Source organism: Rattus norvegicus, chromosome 1, assembly GCF_021556685.1.
Source record: "Rattus norvegicus strain SHRSP/BbbUtx chromosome 1, alternate assembly SHRSP_T2T, whole genome shotgun sequence".
NCBI classification, from domain to species: domain Eukaryota; kingdom Metazoa; phylum Chordata; class Mammalia; order Rodentia; family Muridae; genus Rattus; species Rattus norvegicus.
The window spans coordinates 34,410,340-34,431,643 of record NC_141534.1 but is presented as its reverse complement, the minus strand read 5'-3'; the positions used below and the strand labels follow the sequence as shown (position 1 = coordinate 34,431,643).

Here is a 21,304-nt window from a genome sequence, read left to right as displayed (position 1 = left end):
TCAGCTACCAAGAGGAGTAAAGGTAGGACCCTGGAAGTAGAAACAGAGTCAGAAGCTGTGGAAGCATTATGCTTACTGGATTTCTTCTCTTGGCTTGCTCATTTTTTTTCTTTTTTTCTTTTTCTTCTTTTTTTTTTACCATCTAGGATCATCTGGCCAGTGGAAACACTATCCATGGTGAGCTACAAGGACCTCCCGCATCAATTATCAATCAAGGAAATGCACGAGAGACTTTCCTACAGGCCAAGTTGATGGTTGCATTTTCTCAACTGGGAGTCCCTCTTCTTAGATAACTCTAGCTTGTGTCAAGTTGACAGAAAACTAGCTAGCCCACTGTGCTCTACAACAAACACCTGGAAACCATGGATAGATTGCCTTCCTTTCTGAGCTAAGCACTGGGTTGTATGACGCTCCCAGGAAGCTGTGGAGGAAGCTCTTAGGAGGTAAAGCCAGGCTGCTGTCCATGGCTCAGAGTCGAGGAGTTGGATGTTCAGCTACAGAAATAAACACGAAGGCTCCTGCTAGCCTCTGTATGAGAAATGGGAGGACTATCTTCTTTCACAGAGGACATGCAGATGCAAGAGGGGAGTTGCAGCTCTGTAGAGTATTTGGCAGCAGAGTTGAAAATCAGTGACATCAGCAAGGGCCTCTTTTTGTGTTTGAATGTTGATGAGTTTTGAAATGGAGGAGGAAATAATCGGTGCTTCACAGAGGCATGTGTAAGATACGCAGCTGTGGGTAAGGCCACTCTGAGTGTGGGAATCCCTAGCAGGTTTCCAGAGCAGAAGAATAACAGACCTTTAATTAGATTTAGTAGGAGATTTTAGCAGCAGAGGGAAGTTAAAACCACCCTTTTGCCAAGTTCTGGGGTTTTATTAGATTTTGGAGTCAACCTTGGGACAAGAGCTAAATGCTGTCCAAAAAGGCCAAGGTCAAAATGAGGCCTGCTGGAGATAATGCTCTCTTTATCTCTAAATTGTGAGAGTGTTGGAAGCACAAAAGTGTTTTAAAAGTCATTCGAGTAATTGGTAGGAATTGCAGTTTGGAGAAATTGATTCACATGAAAGAATCTGAAAATAGGAAGCCCATTAAATAAACACCAGGATAAGGAGGGCATTTTCAACATTTTAGGGCCCAGCAAGAGCACCCCCTCACTCCCGTCTCCATAGAAGACACAGGTTAATAGACCTCTGCCTGCCTGTCATGAGCTTCTGGACAATCACTCTCACCAAATGTTCACTCAGGTATCTGTCAGTGAGTACAGGAACTACTCAGAAAGCTTGAGAAACAGAGTCTTGACACCCTGCTGCCCTGGGTGTGCACGGTCCAGGGGACACACAGATAATGAACAGAAAGATGGCATGACCCCAGAGCTCTCACAGAGACTGGCTGTTGGGGGAGTTGGACAGAGGAAGGGCTAGAGGAGCCGGGGCTCAGTGTTATAGGAGCTCATGTTATAGATGCTGCTGCTCATCTGGAGGTCAATACTGAAGGCTTTCCTGCTCTGATACTGGAGACCTGGGAGGCAACAGTTGTCTTCACAGTGAGATCCATGTCAATTCAAATGACAGGATGCAGACACGCTTTTCTGCATACATTTTAATAAGATTACACAGTGAGGAAGAATTGCTGTAGGGCAAGACAGGGCTGTGGAGGGGACAGGCAGGGGACCAAAGCACAGGACTGTAGGGAAGCATGGCTGCTTCACAGCTCCAAGGAGACTCATGGGCCTTTGGAGTTTGGACTTTGTCATAGATGACAGACATGATTTGATTCAACCCGGCAGTAACCTGACATCATTGCAATTGCCCTTTTCTCTCCTTGCTCTTCCCCTTCTCCCAGCCTGGGTGCTCCCAGTCCTGAAAGCTGCTGTATCATGGATCTTGGAATCACTGGGTCTGTCACAGTGTCATGGAGTTTGATGGTTTTGAATCCCTGCCTGAGGTTCTCTGTTAACTTTCTGTGGTGCGGTGGGGCTCCTAGATTTGGAAATCACAGCTTCTTGCCTGGGTGCTGTGGTTTCGAATACCTGAGCATATGAGAATGTCTCTCTGCTCCAGTTCACATCGGCTGACCCCCTACTAGGCTAGGCTGCCATCTTCTCTAGTGCCTCTCCTGGAATTTATCATTTAGTTTTGAGCCTCCTAGTTTGCCTTACAGCTGCATGTTTCTCGTCTTTCCCAATGAACTCTTATGTCCTTGAAACACAGCTCAGACAGCACTGGGCTCATTTGCTTTTTCAGCTCAGTTCTTCACACTCTTGTGAGGATGAGCAAGATGTCACTTCGAGAAATGACTGAAGGAGAGGTTAAATTGAATATGTGCACAGTTGCTGGAAACAAGCACTAGATCCATAAGCATTTGTGTGTTATGAGAATGAACCCATGATCATCACTATCTTATGATAACAGCTGCTGCAATGAAACACCATGATCAAAGCAATTTGGGTAGGGAAGGACTTGTTTGGTTATGCTTCCAAATCACAGTTATTTACTGAGGGAAGTCAGGACAGGAACTCAAACAAGGCAAGGACCTGGAGGGGAGATAGGAGCTGATGCAGAGCCATGAAGGGGTGCTGCTTACTGACTTGCTCCCCATGGTTTTCCCAGCCTGCTTTCTTATAAAACCCAGGACCACCAGGTCAAGGATGACACTACACACAATAGGCTGGGGCCTTGCACATTAATTACTAGTTAAGAAAATGCTTTCTAGGTTTGTCTGCAGCTCAGTCTTATGAAAGCATTTTCTCAGTTGAAGTTCCCTCCTCTCGGATGACTTTAGCTTGCATCAAGTTGACATAAGACCAGCCAACCCAGACCTTCAAGTGAATGCAGTCAGCATTGGCTGCTCTGCATAATGTGGTCTAGAAAGTGTCCATGGATGACGTGCTTCAGTTTCTTCAAGGGCACAGGACCTTTCTGGAAGAGCAGGGCTTGGGACACATGGCATGTGGTCAATGCACACTTAGCCACACCAGGTGCTCTGCAGGTGGAGAGAGCTCAATCCCAGGAAGATAAAATTTGTGACTGCAGGCATCTTCTGTGCTTTTCTATTGGCCAGCAGGTATGCTGTTCGAATCTGTGCGGCTTGCCATATCAGAGCTTCCCTGCAAGAAAACCCCCAAGGTCTTGCACGCAGAAGCTTAACAGAAATCCACTTATGTAAAACCATAAAGCAAGTTTCTCTAAAGACCCAGTGAGGTGGACCCCAAATGGCCCATTTCATCTGTGCTCTCCAAATATTTCCTCTGAGTTCTCCCAGCTCAGGACTGTATTTTCACATCGTGGGTTTTTTATCATCACTCCTGGAATATTAAAATATTAAAAACATGAAAATTCCAGAGAAATCGCATCTGCAGTCAGCCATCCCCCCACCTCTGCAGGGACACCTCACACCAGCATGGCCTTTCTCTTCTTTGACCTTCAGTGAAGACATGCCTTAAGTAGGTCTGGATTTCAAAACCAACACTTACTGATTTGGGTTGGAAAATTCCTGTGTCCCCTTCCATGGGTTCCCAGATGCTTATAAAAAAAATGCTGAATCTGCACTCACAGCATCCAGCGCAGGATGGAGACAGTCCTATGGCCAGACAAGTTTTCTACAGAGATCAAACTTTAAACTGGTATGTTACCTAGATTTTCCCCTAGCCCATTTTCTTTATTTTAGAGAACTTCTAGTGTGCATGTGCTTATGCGTGTGTGTGTGTGTGTGTGTGTGTGTGTGTGTGTGTGTAAGGAAATAGTTGTTGCATCTAAGATGGGACTATGGTCTCTCCATCACTAGATGTCCTAATGAGAACAAATATGAGTGATGAGGGAGCCTCATGCCCATCAATAGAAGTCATTTATTGGACTCTACATGAGTTATAATAAATCTTGTTGGATTAAGCCATCAAGTTATGTATTTCTTATCACTCACTACTATTGGGGTCTAGAGTCAGCAGATGATAACTCTGGAGTTCTTTTTATTGTTTTGAAGACAGGATCTCACTGTGTAGTCTAGGCTAGCCTGGAGCTTGCTATGTAGACCAGACTGGCTTCAGACTCACAGATAGCAACCTGCCTTTGTCTGCCTGATCTGTGGATTCAAGGCAGATGCTCCCATGCCTAGCCCAGAAAGTATTCTTTAAAATTTTGTTTTTGAAAAACTTATGTATGTATACAATGGTATGTGACCATATCCTAATATGCCTGGGACATACCAACTCATTTCCCTGTTTCCTATATTCCTTGCTGTTTATTATCATTAAAAATCCCTCAGTCCAATCAGTGCTTACTATATGCAAAAGGGAATAGGGTGTGCCATGGGCAACATACTGGTGTCCTGCTGTGGGAAGTGACTCCTTTCCCTCAGCAGAAATGTACCTGCAATAGTTCCTCTGCTAGGGAGGGGATATTGGAAGTCCTTCCTCCACTCACACTTGAATGTTGGCGGGCTTGATCTTTTACTGGTCTTGTGCAAATAACCAGAGTTGTGAGTTGACTGTGCCTCAGCCATGGTGTGCCCAGAAGACAGCATTTCACAGACTCCTCTCCATTTTCTGCCTCTTACAGTCTTTCTGCCCACTTTTCTGTGAAGTCCCTTGATCCTGGTAGGGGTGGCAGTGATATTGGATATTCCTCTATGGCTCATATTTCTCAGCACTTGGTAGCCAGTTCTGCATTGGCCATTACCCAGTGTGCATAAGAACATAAATATCAGAAAGGTAGTTAGTTCACCAGTAGGTTCCTCCATAGTATATGATCTCCTCATATATAGTCATGTGCTTTTGGCAAAGTTTATGGTACCAAATGTAAAATTCTTTCTGAGGAAAAGGTCTTAAATCCAATCAGAATATGGTTGGTTATTCCTATAAACATCATAGAACTGTTGTACCCAAAGGCATGACTTTCCTGGCACATCAGTATTGTACCATGCAGGATCCAGGTCTGGGTAAAAAAATGGATGTCATTGCCTCCAGAAGGCCCACATAGAACCTTCCAGATCTGTGAAAGCCATTTAGCCAGAAGAAAGATTTCTAGTCAGTTCACAATTGACTTCTCAATGGTCTGTAACCAGAGTGGGAGGTGTCTAGATGCTACAAAGAATAATTTTGTGAAGGTGCTTTATAAGGCTGGACACAGTTAAGGAAGACTGAGGGTTTATGGCACCAGGACTAAAGGCATTTGAAAGCTGTCTCTTGGTTTGAAGGACATGGGGCAGAGTTATTCCTAGGCGATGCTGAGACCTTGGCCTGGAGGAAGGAACCTGCAGAGAGCAGCTCTGGAATCGGGAAGAGCGGATAGGTGGGTGAGCATCCTGAAGCATGGCAGACACTGGGTGGGCACAGTGGGTGCCCTCATACCAGACCTAAGCAGCCCTTCCGTGGCAGGAAGACTCACCACTGAGTTATGTTCCATATGATACGTATGTTAGATCTGGGGCAAGAGGAGACTGTGGGGTAGAAATAAGTTCCAAAGAGGCCAAAATAATACATTTTGGTGCAGGCATGTTAAGTCAAAAAGAACTGTGGTCAGCCTGTAGGTCAAGTGGGGTGGGTGCAGCCAGCAGGCTTGTCTTTTAGTCTGTGCTTGTTTTTTCCTTCTCCACAGCGCTCTTCTCCCTGGGGGACTGAAGGCTCACCACAGAGCTGTGTTTCTAGGCTTATGATTTCCATTGCAGATTTCTTTAAAGCCAGGGGAATGTAAACAGCATCGGCAGGGGTTCACTTTCTGAGCATAATTGCTGGCTCTGAATCCTCCTTCTCAGATCTCATTTCAATTAAACCCAACACCACTTAGTGTTTCTCTACTGTGTTTACAGATACCAGGCTCCACTCAAGATGACAGGAGAACCCCTACAATCTGACATCGCCTATTCATCCGTCAGCCAGGCAGGCGGTGAGTGAGTGCAGCAATACCCCATTCACCATCTTGCCTTCTGCCCTGGTTGGTTCTAAGCATGCCAGTAGGAAGTTGTAATTAAAATCAAATATAGGGGTCTGTCACCTTCAAGAGCCCGCAGTGGATGGTACACAGTGAGATATTGACAGTGCTCTCCAGTGTCCTCTGAATCTGGATCTGCTCTATCCTGGTCCTTCCAGGCTCTGTGAACTGGACAGGATAGACTTTCAGGACTCTCTCTTCTCAAGCACTAAACAGGCAGGGGACAGTGGTGCCTTCCCTGTTTCACTGACTGTGAGACTCGACAAGTTCATGTAAGGCCACAGATCACAGGCTGGCTGGAGTGAAGGTGTTGTTTTCCTATAAGCCCTGTGTAAGTACAGATTATACTGTGGAGCACCTGTCAGTTTCAATAGTTAGGAGAAAAGCCAACATGTGTTTGAAGGGAAGGACTGAGCTCGTGGAGAGCAAGGAACCCAGCTGGAGACTCTCATGGGCACAGAAAGAAGCAGGTCCTGTGCTGAATTATGGGAGTCAGCATGAAGAATGTTGAATGAGGGTGAATCTGATGTACAGGCTGATCTGATGCAGCCCCAGGCTGAGGATGTCACCAGCACCATGGCATGGAAAGTCAGGAATACTTTGTGGAGCCTCTGTGTGGGGTGTGACACAGCCAACACCTTGAACTCAGATCTTTGGCCTCCAAAGCATTGAAAGGGGCAAGTGCTCTTGATTAAATGGCAGCTACCTTGTGTTCATTTATTGAAGCTCCCACAGAAACTAAGGCACGCACGTTCAGATGTTCTCTTGAAGACTTCCAGCGCAGGCCCTAGTTTTCCTTGCTGCCTACTGTGCACTTCATATCCTACAAAACAGTCTGCAGATTTTCCTTAGGGAATTGTGGGGAAATATAGACTCTCTCTCTGAAGCCCAGGTTGTTCTGGAACACTCTGTAGCCGAGGGTGGCCTTAAGCTTATGACTTTCCTCTTTAGCCAACTGAGTGCTGAGGGGTGTCTCTCTCTCTCTCTCTCTCTCTCTCTCTCTCTCTCTCTCTCTCTCTGTGTGTGTGTGTGTGTGTGTGTGTGTGTGTGTGTGTGTGTGATGATGCCACATGTTTAGAGAATCTGCTGCTCAAGTAGCAGCCATATTCTGGAACCCGACTCATCTTCAGAGCATGTCAAGGAAGGCTGCTGGTTCCTGAGAAAAAGGCAAAACCACATGACCCCAGTGCCCTCGAACGGAGGTTATGGCTTTAGATATTTGTGATTCCTGATCTACAGAATAGCTGTTTCCTGTGCAATTGGCTTTAGATTGTGCACTAAGGTCCTGTAGGAATGGACTGAGTCTATCTGAATAATCCAGACTAGTCTTTCAGATCAGTGGCCAGGCAAGGTAACATATAGACTGTGGGTATGGAGCCATTGTGGGTGTGGATTGTGTACCAAGGAGGTGGAAGCATAGACACCAGAAACGCCAGCAGAGAGTGAGCCAATGTCAAGGATGCTTTGCTAAACTCCTACAGCCACTGAGAATGCAAATGATAGCAAATCTCTAGAGATCCCTTGCTGAGTACCTTCCACGCCGTGCTAGACTCCGAGCTCTCTGCTGTAGGGATCTCATCGTCTGCCTCCATTACCCAGATACTTACTCAAAGACTGTCCAGTGCAATGGCCTAATTCTCATTAAGTAATCCAGTTACCGAGCTGGCCCTGGTGTCATCCAGCAGACGGTACCAAGCAGGAAATAGCCAGAATTTCTCACTAGATTCTCTTTCTCTTGGGTCTGGCTCTGTTTTGAGATAAGAACATGAGTCCTAAGGCCCCTTTCTCCCCTCCTGTGATTCACTTTCTGTGGTCCACTTGTTAGCCTGTTTTTGTACCATTGTTCTAGTCAACAAGAGATGTCATGATTTCTTAATATTATGGAGGGTTCTATATTTTTTGTTAACATGAAGGAGTGTTTGGACCTTGCTTAGAGGTATTTCTCTTATAAAATGAAAAAAATTACGTAAAAGTACAATGGACTATTGAAATATTAGTCAGAAAGAGATTTAGAGTGAACACCCAGATGGAGTAATCAAGCCCACAGAATCTTAGCACAAGCTCTCACTGAATGTCCCGAAGTCAAGTTCCTTCCTCACAGGGTGGGGATGCTCGAAATGTTTCTGTCTTTAAACCATAGCAATCCTGACTTCGCAGCACCTGCCATGCATCCATGCTATCGGACATCACCTTGGGATGTTAGCAGGAGGAAGTTATTCCCAGCTTCGAGCTTAATCTGAAAACCCCTTCTGCTGTCCCCTGCCCCTCGATCTCCTAAAATGATTTTCAAAACACGTGTAAAGAACCTGGTTTTGATTTCTTCTGTCACCTGTGGCTTGCAGGAGAGCGAGCAGTGGTTCCTTTCCTGCCACTCATGAAAGTAATTCTATGTGGGACTTAGGGTGGAGACTCGGAAGTGCGAGTTGTGTCTACTGAACCTAGGGAGAGAAGGCTGATGACACTGTAGGGGATGTTTCTCCCTCCTCCCACCTCTGACTGAAGTAGTCTGAGGCTGTGTTCACCGTGTGATTTGAAGGAAGACTGGGGAATGCTGTTTGCAAGACTCAGGAAATGGGAAGGATTGTAGGAACCATTGATAGTGGTGAAGCCATTTGACACGAGTGGTGTCATTTATGGTATGCGAGAAGGTAGTGGATCACCCGACACCTGTCTTATTGGATGAAGTGTAATGAATGTGGCAGCACCTTGGTGTGCTCATGTCTACGTCACAGCAGGCAGTGAAACAGGAAATCTGTATGCTCCTTGGGGGTTTATAATGCGGTCTGTGCACATTACTAGATGTCTCTGCAGGTTACTTCCAAGCCATTGTTTGTTGATTCCATTGCACTTGTCAAGATCTACAGCCTGGGGCTAGTGGGGAACACCCTTGTTATTAATGTCACATAAATACTTGTCTCAAAGCAGCATCCAAGACACACATAGATTTTGTACTTCTAGCACTCTCAGAGTAGTCTAGTCATTCCTAGTCTTCTTACCATGAATCATCACAATGTATCACCCATTTCTGTTTCTTTAAGCCACATGGTAATTCTGATCTCTAATCAAGACACTCAACTGCAAGAGGAAAGCCCAGAGTCACCACCATGCAACTAAATACTTGCATGCCATGGCATTTTCTGATTGTGTGATTTGAGATGAATTCCATGATTTCTGGCTAGCCATTTATCAGCATGCAAATATATGGCATGGGTGGTATTTGTTGTGAAAAGTTCTGCCGAAATAACAGTGTAGCCTGAGTGCTCCTATGAGGATGCAGTGCTAGAATGACAACGCCACTGAATAATTACACTCCACTTCAGCCAGCATGCATACAACCCTTTCTCTGATGCAAAGAAAGCACCATGGCTTTACAATTCCTTGCCAGGAAAACTCGACCCTGGGGCTGGAAAGAAGGCTTATCAGCTGAAAGCACTTGCTGTTCTTTCACTCACAACAGGTGGCTCACAGCCTTCAGTTCCTAAGGGTGTGCTGCTCTCTTCTGCCCTCTGCTGGTACCTCCTCTAAAATGTGAACACACACACACACACACACACACACACACACACACACATGCACGCACGCACCACTCACACACGCACGCACAAACACGCACACGCACACAAATAAATTTAAATAAAAGTTAAAAGACAACCTTGTACAGAGTTTCATTTGTAGGTACACTTTAATCTTCTTCTGGGTTTTGATTAGTAATAAGGTCTTGCACCTACCTTGTCTGAACCCATACCTACTTTGTAATTTGTGTAATGAGAGAAGAGCTTAGCTTTTATAATTCTTTTCTCCCTCTTTCACTTTTTATTTGAACAGAACATTGACTCATCGCCAGCAGAAATATAACATGTAGGGATTTTTATATTTAAAATCATCACAATGGCTCGGGGTGTAAGTCAGTGGTGGAGGACTTACATGGCACACTGTAGCTATAATCTCTGGCAGTGAGATGAGTGGATGAATGATGGATAGATAGATGGATAGATAGATAGATGGATAGATAGATGGATAGATGATGGATAGATAGATGAGAGAGAGAGAGAGAGAGAGAGAGAGAGAGAGAGAGAGAGAAGGTTATGCACTTTGGGTGATTTATTTTATGGGTCACCTTGACATGGCCACACACTCCTTGAATATTCATTATTCTATGTGTTTCTGCAACAATCTTGTGAATAATGGCAACATTTCAACAGTAGCTGGAGTCAGACAGAGAGCCCTCTATAATGTAGGTGATCTCTATCAGTTGATCTGGTCAACTGATAGAGCTATACATTAACGCACAGGAAGGACAACCTACCCTGATTGCAGGAGGGCAGAGTTCTCCAACAGAAGGGCTTCTCAGTGCATTGTAGCAATCATAGCTTAGTCACTGAGCTCTCCTGGGTCTCTAGCCTGCTGACTTTACAATGGAATTGCATTCTCCTCTAGCCTGCCCTGAAGAATTTGGACTTAGCAGACTCGACAACAAACCCAAGTACAAATTCTACACCACAAATTCCCTACCATGTATCTGTGCATAGGCACTGTTGTATCCTTGCATGCATATGTACTGTGAGCTCCTGTGTCCTTGTGCAGAAGCACTGTTGTGTCCTTGCATGCATATGCACTGTGAGTTCCTGTGCCCTTGTGCAGAAGCACTGTATATATTCCCGTTGGTTCTGTTTCTCAGATGATCCTGATTGAAGGGCTTTCTAACCCAGGAGTAGAAAGAATCACTTCACTCTGGTTTGCCTTATCTACTCTTATTTCTCTGTGCCCCACCTCATGTCCAAAACCCACGAATCTCGGCAGAGATAGTAGCAAGTCCCCTTCAGAACAACGTGGCAGGAGCACAGAATGGCATTCTGAAATGTTCACCAGGAATATACAGAGGATGACATTTTCGCACACTTCTAAGCTCCACACAGGGAAGTAGAAAACTGTCGAGAGGGCTGACTTTTGGCTGCATCAGCAGTCTCTATATGTTTTGTTAATTATTTTTAGGAAAATAATACAGTGAACATTTCAAAGCAGCTGGAAGACATTGTACACTCTCAATACAAAGAGATGATCTGCGTCTGAGATGACGCATGCGCCAATGGTCTTGATTTGTTTATTGCTCAATGTATACATAAAACATCCAACTGCACTACAGAAATACATGCAATTATAATGTGCCAATTAAAAACAAACGTAAATAGCATAGCAAAATATATGCCACTAATAATGCAGCCTAGGTTGCGAGAGGAAAAGGACATCAAAACTGCATTTTGGCTTCGGAACACCTAAAGAAATGAGTTTTTCAATGCCATGTATTTAAAAAAGACAGAAGCCATCTCATTTTGAATGGTGCATGAAGCTCCGGGCAGTTTGGTTTAAATGAAGACTATATATACCCAGTGAGAAACCCAGGGTACATGCTTATAAAACAGCACGATCTAAGCATACTGAATGTATTTTGTGTATGTGTCACATGTTTATGCATCCACGGATGTGTGTGTACACGAATGCAACCATGCAAACTTTGTACAACATTTACAACATATGGAAGAAACACCCAATTTACAGCCCTCTTTCTTAGAAAGAATGTTTGGAGAACATTGAGTATCAACCTGAACCTCAGGACAGATGCTTGACAAATTTGCTTAGAGAAGGCACAATATTTTCTAAGTTCAGGTTTTTTTGAAAGGGCTTTAGAAGATAGTCAGACATTGTGAAAATATGTTAAAATGTCATAAAACATATTTGAGATTTGTTTATTTCAGCTGCAATAGTAGAGAACCAGCCAGACTGTCAGGCTCTAGCCTTCCTTGTGGCAAATCAGGAAGACAGGACAGGGACCACAGGAGGCCCAGTGTATGTAGACCCCTGGAATGAGGGAATAGGCAGGCTCTACTAGGTCATTGCCTCCCCAATGTGGAGACCTCAGCCGCACCTTTGTCCCTGAAACTGAGACTCAGCTAGTGTGCCTGTACCTGGGCTCCTGTGTCCTGCACCAGGACGCCCTGCCCCCAAGGGAAGGCTTTAACTAACTATGGATGAAATGATACAGGGGCAGTCATGTGTGCATGCCCCGCCCCCAAGGGAAGGCTTTAACTATGGATAAAACGATACAGGGGCGGTTATGTGCCCATGCTTTCTTGTACTAGTTCTTTTATAAAGGTTATTTCTAAATTTTATACCAACACATCGAAACATTCCTGTCAAATAGACAGAGGCCTAGGGATGCTTTGGGTAGGACTCCGTAGTATGGGTTCCAGTCATCCCAAAACGAGTTCATTCAAATCTAGTCTCAGCCTGTAGGCTTCGTCTACTGGGCCTCTCCCCTTCAGAGACCTTGAGTTGGCGGCCTAGGGTGCTTCCCACAGCTGCTCTCCTTTAGGGGCTCTGGTGATCAGTGTTGGTGCCCAGGATTGTGGTCAGGATGCAGCTCAGCGTTCTTTATAGACTCCACCCTCTCCTGTTTTATGGCCCCTCCATCCCTGGCTTGTCTAGGTTACTAACTTGATCCTTTTTATCTCCAAGCCTATGGAGGCACAACTTGGCTGCAGGTTGGGGGTCATCTTATGGCTGCCTTCTGTTTCTGTTTCTGACCTTGTTTTTTTTTTTATTTTAAAATATTATATTTATTTAACAAATTTTACATAGTGAGGATGGATGATGTTATATATTGTCTAATGATTCCCATGGTCAAATGAATACTCCAATTCCCCCACAATGAATAGTAGGTCCCCAGAAATGGGCTTATCCCATTTATTTTTTAATTTTATATTCTCATTTTTCTAGGTAGCTCTATAGATCTGTTTACAAGATTAAGCTATCTTTCATATGTAAACACAAACAAGAGAGATCCTCCATCCCAATGAACGCCATCTGTCTGTCTGTCTGGAAGCAGTACACCTTCAGAACTGCTCCCAACTTTTGATCAGCTATCACTTTCTGTCCACACAGTAGCAAGACATAACCATGCTTTCTCTTCTATCAAAGGGGCTCAGCACGTGTTTCATTGCTCTAGACATTCATATTGAGTGGAGCTTATGACCACAAAGAAGAACTTGCAATAAAGTAAAAAGATTAGTGTCATTTAGAAAACTCTAGTAGTTAGAGCCCTGGATTGGAAAAAGTCTGCATCAGTTGGGAGACTTTTATTTTTCTAATTTGTATTTGGCAGCGTTAATGATCTGGAGTGTTCCGATAATTATGAAAGCAAGAAGGCCGGAAACATAACAAGATGCAAATTGCCTCATTCCCACAACCACACAGTGCTTAGATCCTCACAATGGCCGTTATTCAGAATTTTATACTTTCCCTGTTTTTCCGAGTTTCAAAGTGGCAATTTACTCTCTGGCAAGATGAGTATTTTGGTTGGTCTAAATGGTAATGTAAAACTGGAATAAAGAAAGGCTGCCAATCACGGACTCTCATAACTGGCAGTGAAGGCAATGTCTTCTGCATGGCAGGGGTTTTTAAGGAATTTCCAGTACATAATGTCTATTTTGATGGAGTAAGCTGGTGAATCCCTAATGAAGCACAGAGCAGACTCTTCATAGCACTCAAGTCAGAGCATCAGGGACAGGATCCAGCACTGAGGATTACCCCCTGCTACACCTCCCAAGAATTTATGGGCATCTTCTACAAGCATGCTGTATCTCAAACCCAAGGTTTCATACATGCCAGACAAGAACTATACCAGCTGTGCTGTATCAGCAGCCCCCCAATCCGATAGTTATGTATTTCAAAAGTTTAACTATGCAGTCAGTGTGTGTGTTTTAAATACACAGTAATTGGTGGCTATCGAGATATGAATGTGAAGCATTCCCCACAGGCACAAGTGATTGAACCCTAGAGGAATCCGGGCACTGTTTGTAAAGGTCATTGAACTTTTTTAAGGAGGCGGAGCCTTGCTAGAGGAAGTAGGTCACTGGAGGCGGGCCTTGAGGTTTTATGTCTGAGCTCCACTTCCTGTTCATGCCCAGTTTACCGGCTGTTCCTGAAATGTGACCTGCAGTATCCCACATCTTCTGTCTTGCTCTCACTACCAGGATGAAATGCACCGCCTTGAACTGTAAGCCTAAAGAAGTCCTTCATTCAAGTTGCTTCTTGTCAGGACTTTCGTTGAGGAATCCAGCCAGACAACTAAGATGGGAACACCGGTTCTCCTTTAGTAAGCTCTTGTTGAGGAGTTACCGTAGGTGTCAATTTTGCACTTGATATATTCAGCGAGGCATTACCGTCTGAAATGGACCAATGTATTCCTTGGAAGCATTTGGTTTCTAGGACAATCTGTTTGACAGTAAGGGTTCCAAAAGTCTTCTAAATAGAATACAAATTCCATAAAATAGAAGTAAGACAACATTTTGTTTAAGGGTCGATTATTATGTCTTTAGCAAATCAGCTTTGTGAGGAAAACTGCAGCCCCATGCTTCAAGGAGCTTGAATTGTGCCCACAACAAAGGTCCTGTTGTTGTTTCTGAGATTCAATGCCTGGGTTCCTCATCCCCTCTAAGTTTCACATTTCTCCATCTGAAAGAGGAGCTGATAATGCCGAAATGTGGGGGACATTTTATTTTAGGACAATGACTGGTTTCTTCTGCTATGCACACTTACTAACCAGCTGTTCACACCATATCATTTTGCTGTTTTCACTACAATTCCTGTTTACCATGTGACAGAGTTAGGAGCTAGTCTCTCTGATGAGACAAAACCACATTATTTGTGAATGACAGTACTCAAATTTGTCCCTTCCATGACACAAACCATTAGAACTGAAAAGTAGGTCATTTTGTCTAAAATGATGTAAATAGACAAGCAAGGCTAAGGGCCCTTGACACACCAAGAAAATAATTGCATTTTCTTCCATTAAATCATTTGGGCATCTAAGAACATAATGAAGACAAAGGGTTCCTCAGAAGCTGATGGGTGTCCTAGAGGCTAGGGACATGTTTGGGAGTTATTGATGTCTCGGGCTGAGGGACAGTGTGTGCACCTTGGCCTCAGCATAGGGTTTGCAGTGTGTTGGGTGGGTAGGTATAGCATCTTTTGAGGGACATGATGTAGTAGGCACATATGACACCTACTAGAACTCATCAATGCCACCTCTGGCTTGTGTGCCTTCATTTTAACTCACAGGAGGGTCTATGGATCAGTGTCTGTTTTGCCAGAATTGACACCTCATTTCCTTTTAAATGAGGCCATCCTCTTGAATATAGATGAGCTTTGAGACACTTTTCTCCATGAGAAAAAGTGTGGCATTGTCTCAGCACAAAAGTTGAGCACTGGCCCTGCTCCTGACCTTCTGAGGTTCCTCACTCAAGTAGCTGATGATGGCTCCACAAGTCAGACTCTGGGGAATGTCACAGTAGGAAGGAAGTGGCTGTCTTTCCTTCCTATGTAGGCAGGCAACCCTAGGGGACATCTTAGCAATTGGAAGCTATTCGGCTTGGGCTATGTCCAAAGTTGTACTTTACAGCAAGAACTATACTCACCCCACTCTGAACAATGCAATTAGCAACCTTGGACCAAGCTGCTTTCACACCTTATTCCAAACAGTAGAATACATTTCTCCTCTTAATGGCTATCAAACTTTAACAAGCTCTACCCCAGCTTAGTAGGGGAGTAGGGAAGCCACTCTGGCCTGAACTAGTTCTGAGTGCATGAACAATAAGGCAAACTATGTCCTTTGAGGAAATTTTTGGGAAGAATACCCTATTTACCATCTTAAGCCTATACATAATTGGGCATATATATGATTACAATCAGGTGCAACATGGGAAGTGGCATGTGTGGTAGCTTAACTTACTCTCTCATAATAGAACCATCCAAGCAGCTCTCCTTGGCAAACAAACTTCTGCTGAACCCCATTAATGGAGGCTCCAGGTCATAATCAGAGGCTATGAGCATCCCCATACCCATGGCCGCTGCCACTCTTGATGCCTCAGTTTCCTCTGTACTGTCACTCTGGAATAGAGTTTACTCACCATTTTCCAATCTATGTGAGCTTTTAGTTCCTTGAATCCAGAATTACCTAGCCCAGACATTAAATACTGGAGATAGCAGAGCTGCCATCATAGAAAGGGGTGACTTTAGTTCCTGGAAGAGCAGATTTCACAGAGGCAGCCTAGGTCAGAGTGAATGGCTCTGGATGCAGCTTCTTAGCAGGGATCCTTGTCATCTGTTTTAAGGCTGTTTTGTTTGTTTATATTTGTGTGTGTTTCTCTGTATGTCTGTGTGTGCTGTGTGTGTGTGTGTCTGTCTGTGTATGTGTGTGTCTCTGTGTGTGTCTGTGTTTGTTCCTGTCTTTATGTGTCTGTGTGCCTGTCTGTGTGTCTGTCTGTCTATCTGTCTCTGTGTGCATGTGTGAGTCTGTTTCTCTCTCTGTGTGTATATGTTTCTGTCTGTGCATGCATGGGTCTGTCTTTGTGCGTGCGTGTGTGTGTGTGTGTGTGTGTGTGTGTGAGAGAGAGAGAGAGAGAGGGAGAGAGAGAGAGAGAAAGAGAGAGAGAGAGAGAGAGAGAGAGAGAGAAAGAGAGAGAGAGGAGAGGAGAGGGGAGAAAGGATGAGGGGAGAAGGGAGAGGGAAGAGGGGAGAGGGGAGAGAAGGTTCATATAAGTGCCCATGGAAGTGTCAGGTATCATGTAGCTGGAGTCTCAGGTAGTTGCTAATATGGGTGCTAGGAACTGAACATCAGTCTTCTGTCATTAGTCTCTTAACCACTGAGTCAGCTTTCTGACCCCCAAATAAACTCATGGTCAGGACGACTGACTTTCCCCATGGAGCTGAACTAAGGCTCTGTTGGTATAAATGTCTGGGGCACACACGGCTCCCCCTGCACCTAAGATGTGAGGGCCATCGCCTCTCTGAGTGTTTGATGCAGTCTCTGGATGGGGGAGGGTGGGAAGAAGTGCTGTACATGTCTACAGATCCATGGTGTGAGATGACAGACTGGAGGACCACACACCAGGGACCAAGAGGATACGAGAAACAGAGGATTGGAGTAGATCCTGGTGCCTGGGCTATGAGTTAGGAATCGTCTGCAAGTCTCTGAAGCCTGTGAAGGATTGTAGTAGAGAGCCATGATGGGGTTCACTGAGAAGAAGCAGCATTGCCCAGTGGTTATGGATACGGGTTGCAGACCCCAAGGATCTGGCAGGGAGCTTCCCCCACCTCCCACCCACCACTTCCTACATTGCTACCTACAGATGCCCCGTAGATGTGAACTTCTCTCTTTCTCCGAAGGGATTTGCACACAGCCATGGTGTGTAGAAGAGACTAGCACCAAGGCAGATACTTGTGTCTCCTGACTGCCCCAGGTGTGGAGTGGCCTCTCACAGGGCTCCACCCCATCAGTTCTGTGGTCAAAGATACTACAATAGGAAGGCAAAAGGTCCCCAGAGAGGGCAGTAAGAAGCCAGTGTAACTCTGCTGCGTGTGGGAGAGCTTGGAGAAGCCTGGGCAGAAAGAGGCAGGCCGGTAGGGAGGATAGAGGGGCCAGCTGTACAGATCGGCTTCGGGAAAGTGTCATCCAAGAGGCTGGCCTCCATAGAAGGGAACTTTGGCTCAGTCTCAGATGAACACTGGCAGTGTTCCTGCCACATATGTGCAAAGCATCAAAGCCTATTGTATCACTGCTGACATTAAATGGCCAGCTGGGTTCTGCTGCTGTGGGTTTGCAAAACTCTCTCTGAAGAGCAAAGATGTCCCCTGGGCACTCGAGTGTTTAAAAGGTTCATTACAAGACTTAACTTCCTGTAACTCTAGTGGTTCCTTTTCCTTGGGTTCATTTGACTTAACAAAGAATCAACAGAACTTGGTGGCACATCTCATTCCCATGTGAGCTTCTCCGAATCCCCAAAACTCAACTTGGTCCTGTTTGTTCTAGCTTAGCAGCAGAGACTAAGGGTTTTCTCTCATTGTCCTTCCCTCCTTGGGATGCCCCTCACACTATGGACAACAGATGTACCCAAAGCGTACATACTTTCATGACCTGCCCGGGATAGGGCTTTCCTGGATAGTCCCTAACCACACAAATTGCAACTCTTAAAATGCTTTCAGGAAATAGCAACGAGATCCAGATTCCCCAAAGGCTTCGGAAGTGGGAAAGTCAAGAATGTGAGCTGTGTCCTTTAACTTTGACTCTTGACATCTCTTACTGTGTACTGGCCACCGGATGATGTATTATATTCCTGGCAGGAAATAAATTATGGATGTAAAAGTCATAAAGGTAATTTATAGATAGCTTCTGTTGCACTTAAAAATTAGCATTGGAAAATTGCATTGGCATTTGAATTCTGCCGTGTGGTCGATCAACTGCTTCTAGGATTCATTAGATCCTCTGGGTGCTGGGGGCTGTTGTTTTCAGGACAGGCTCCTGTCAGTTTGTCTGCTGTATCTTGGAAGGAGATCCCTGCTGTTAATGTATATTCCCATCTATCTCTGAAGTGAGAGAGAGGGAGGGGGAAATGCAGGGGTATATGGTAAGGAAGGGGAAAAGAAAAGACTAATTAGCTGTCTCTGGGGTTCTACAGAGGGGAACACACACTCTAAATCCCATAATACTATGTCCACCACACTACAGAAGAGCATTAAGTCCAGAACACAGCCTTATCTATCAATCCATCCACCATTTTCCCTAGACTAAATGCATCACAAGGGGAAGCTAACCTGCTTATTGCAAATTTCTATAGCTTGAACACAGATTAAAATTAATTTCTGCTGACATAAGTGATATTGGTTTCAGCAAAACCTCAAGATCCTATGTGGACATGATTGATGACTGACTTTTTATGTCTGTGGATCTTACTGGAAATAGGGTCTATCTGGCCCCCGATGTGGGACAAACTAGGTAAGAAATATAAGATAAGAAATGAGAAGGACTTTGATGCGAGGCAGAGCTCCAAAGAAAACCTACAGGGACCCTAGGAACTGAATTTCAGGTGTTGGTAGCACCTGGCTGTGAGCTGTGCCACATTTACCCTCAAGAAGTACAGTCCCTAGTTGATGCAATGTTGATTTGAAGGAGAGGGTGTGAAGGAGGAGGGAACCGGTAGGCGGGTCCTATCCTAGGTGCTCTAGGTTTGTGATGGGAACGTAGTCTTCTGGTTCTCCCGTTCCTCTTTGATAGGGTAGTCATTACTCCTCATTCACACCACCCCCTATCAAGTGGTAATATTTACATGATATATGGCATCTTGGTGTTCCCAAAAGGGTTCTGTTCAGAACAGGAGCTCATACTGAGGCAGGAGAATCTTGAGACAGCCTGGAATATAAAAGCAAGATACTGTCACAATAAAGCCACTGTGATGGTTTGTACATGCTCACCCCAGGGAGTGACACTATTAGAAGGTGTGGCCCTATTGGAGTAGGTGTCTCCCTGTGGGTGTAGCCTTTAAGATCCTTATCCTAGCTGCCTGGAAGCCAGTATTCTGCTAGCACACTTCAGGTGAAGATGTGGAATTCTCAGCTCCTCCTACACCATGCCTGCCTCGATGCTGCCATGTTCCCACCTTGATAATAATGGACTGAACCTCTGAACCTGTAAGCCAGCCCCAATTAAATGTTGTTCTTCTAAGACCTGCCTTGGTCATGGTGTCTGTTCACAGCAGTAAAACCTTAACTAAGACAGCCACCTTCTTACATTTCCTTTAATTTTCTATCCACTGATCTTCACTCTGACCTTCTGCCATATCCTAGCATCACCTTGTTGACTGTCCAGCTCTTAACCTGCCATTGTTGGCCACGGCCATGCCTCACTGCCTATTGTGTTTGAAGCTCTCCATGAAGTTCCCTTTGAGGACTGACCTGCTACCTATGACCTGGTACTGAATGCTTCCCTTTGTTTCCTCTTTGTTTCCTTTGGAGCACTTAGGAATTATGAAGGTTGGGCTTTCGCTTGAAGACCTGTAGTCTTTTACCTGCTCCCTGGACACAATCTGATGAGTAAATCTTCCACATTTTCAGGGCTGGGCCATAAACAGATTCTGGTCATACTTCCATACACATCTACTCCTTGGGTTCTCTGTCTGATTCTGCTTGCACAAGATATAGGCTTCACAAATGTGCAGCTTATACACCCAGCCTCAGCTTTTGTCTCCAGGTATCTCCTTTCCTGTCTGTCCCCCACTCTTCACCCCAGGAGTCACCTGTGACCCACTTTCTATCTATCTTTCCCTGTGTCAGTCAATAATTAGTTCTTCTGACTTTTTTTAATACAAATTTATTGCTAAGAGAGAGAAGGCTGTGTGAGTTAAGTCCTGTCTCTCCCCCACCTAGGAAACATGAACTCCAGGTAGACAATAAGTAGTAAGAAACACAAAAGCGTTTAAACACCCATGTTTGCTGAGAGTCCAGACATTGTACTGATTGCATCCAAGTGAGTGTCCTCTCCTCACAGTCTACAGAAAAAGACTCCCAGAGGGAAGAGAGAGAAAGCCTTGCAGACCCATTCCACTCATATTCACCATATTCTTTGAGGGGAGTTGAATAGTTGTCATCCACTCACAGATTCAAATCTCTCATCAAACTACACATGACACCAGAGGACTCTGAGTTAAAAAATAATGTTCAGGGTGCCGCTTTAATTAGATGAAGCTCAAAATACATTTCTGTTGTTGATCTGTTACTGCAGTTTTACCTTCAGAACTCATTTGCCTGTGTCCTTTATGGGTGAGGAACAGGGACATGTCTGCTCAGACGGCAACATATGGAAACACGATGAAAAGCCGAGTGTGTGATGTATGGATGTGTAAATTGTACAGAGAGTTCCAGGGAAAGGGGTGTCTGGCCAGAGTCATCATCAACAGTGATTAGAAGAGGGAATTAATTATTACCCTGGAGTTTGAGCTTGCTGCTTGTTACCCAGTGACCTTGAGCACAGGAACCTGCCTTCTAACTCTTACTTTTCTCCTAACATAATGCGGAGCGTTTGACCTAGCTTTCTGAGCTTTATTCTAGTATCAACACTGCTACAATCCACTACTCTCTTGTTCATTGAACTGATTTACCAGCTTAGTCAGTCATTATTTAGTGAATAACTCATCAGTGAGCCTGTCTTTTAGGGTGGAGATTTTGTACCCGAGAATGGGCCTCTGTCTGGAGTGCTGAAATCTACCTTTGTGCCTTGTACCTCCACTTAAAGAGGCCTCTGCAACCCTAGAATCTCTGAAAAGATCTTTCCTGAGTGCACATTACAGTAAGAGTATTGTTAGTATACTAAGGTTAGTACACACACACACACACACACACACACACACACTCGCCTATTAGTTGCTCTTACAAAATACCCATCGAAAGCAACTTAAGTAAGGAAGGGTTTATTTTGAGAGTACAGCCTGGCATGGTGGGAAAGGCATGGTGGCAGGGACATGGAGCAGCTAGTCATGGCTCATCAACAGTCA

At 44.8% G+C, this 21,304-nt stretch overlaps 1 long non-coding RNA gene across 2 annotated transcripts in view; it reads left to right on the top strand.

The window, feature by feature from the left end:
- Positions 1–5,879, top strand: part of LOC134484858 (uncharacterized) — a 229,204-nt gene extending 223,325 nt beyond the window's left edge. The window contains exon 5 of one of the 2 annotated variants that reach the window (XR_015644968.1): positions 5,803–5,879. This is a non-coding gene — a long non-coding RNA (uncharacterized LOC134484858). Of the gene's footprint in view, positions 1–146; positions 537–5,802 lie in introns of those variants that run through there. The other variant, XR_015644966.1, reaches the window with a different exon arrangement.
- The last annotated feature ends 15,425 nt before the right edge of the window (positions 5,880–21,304 follow it).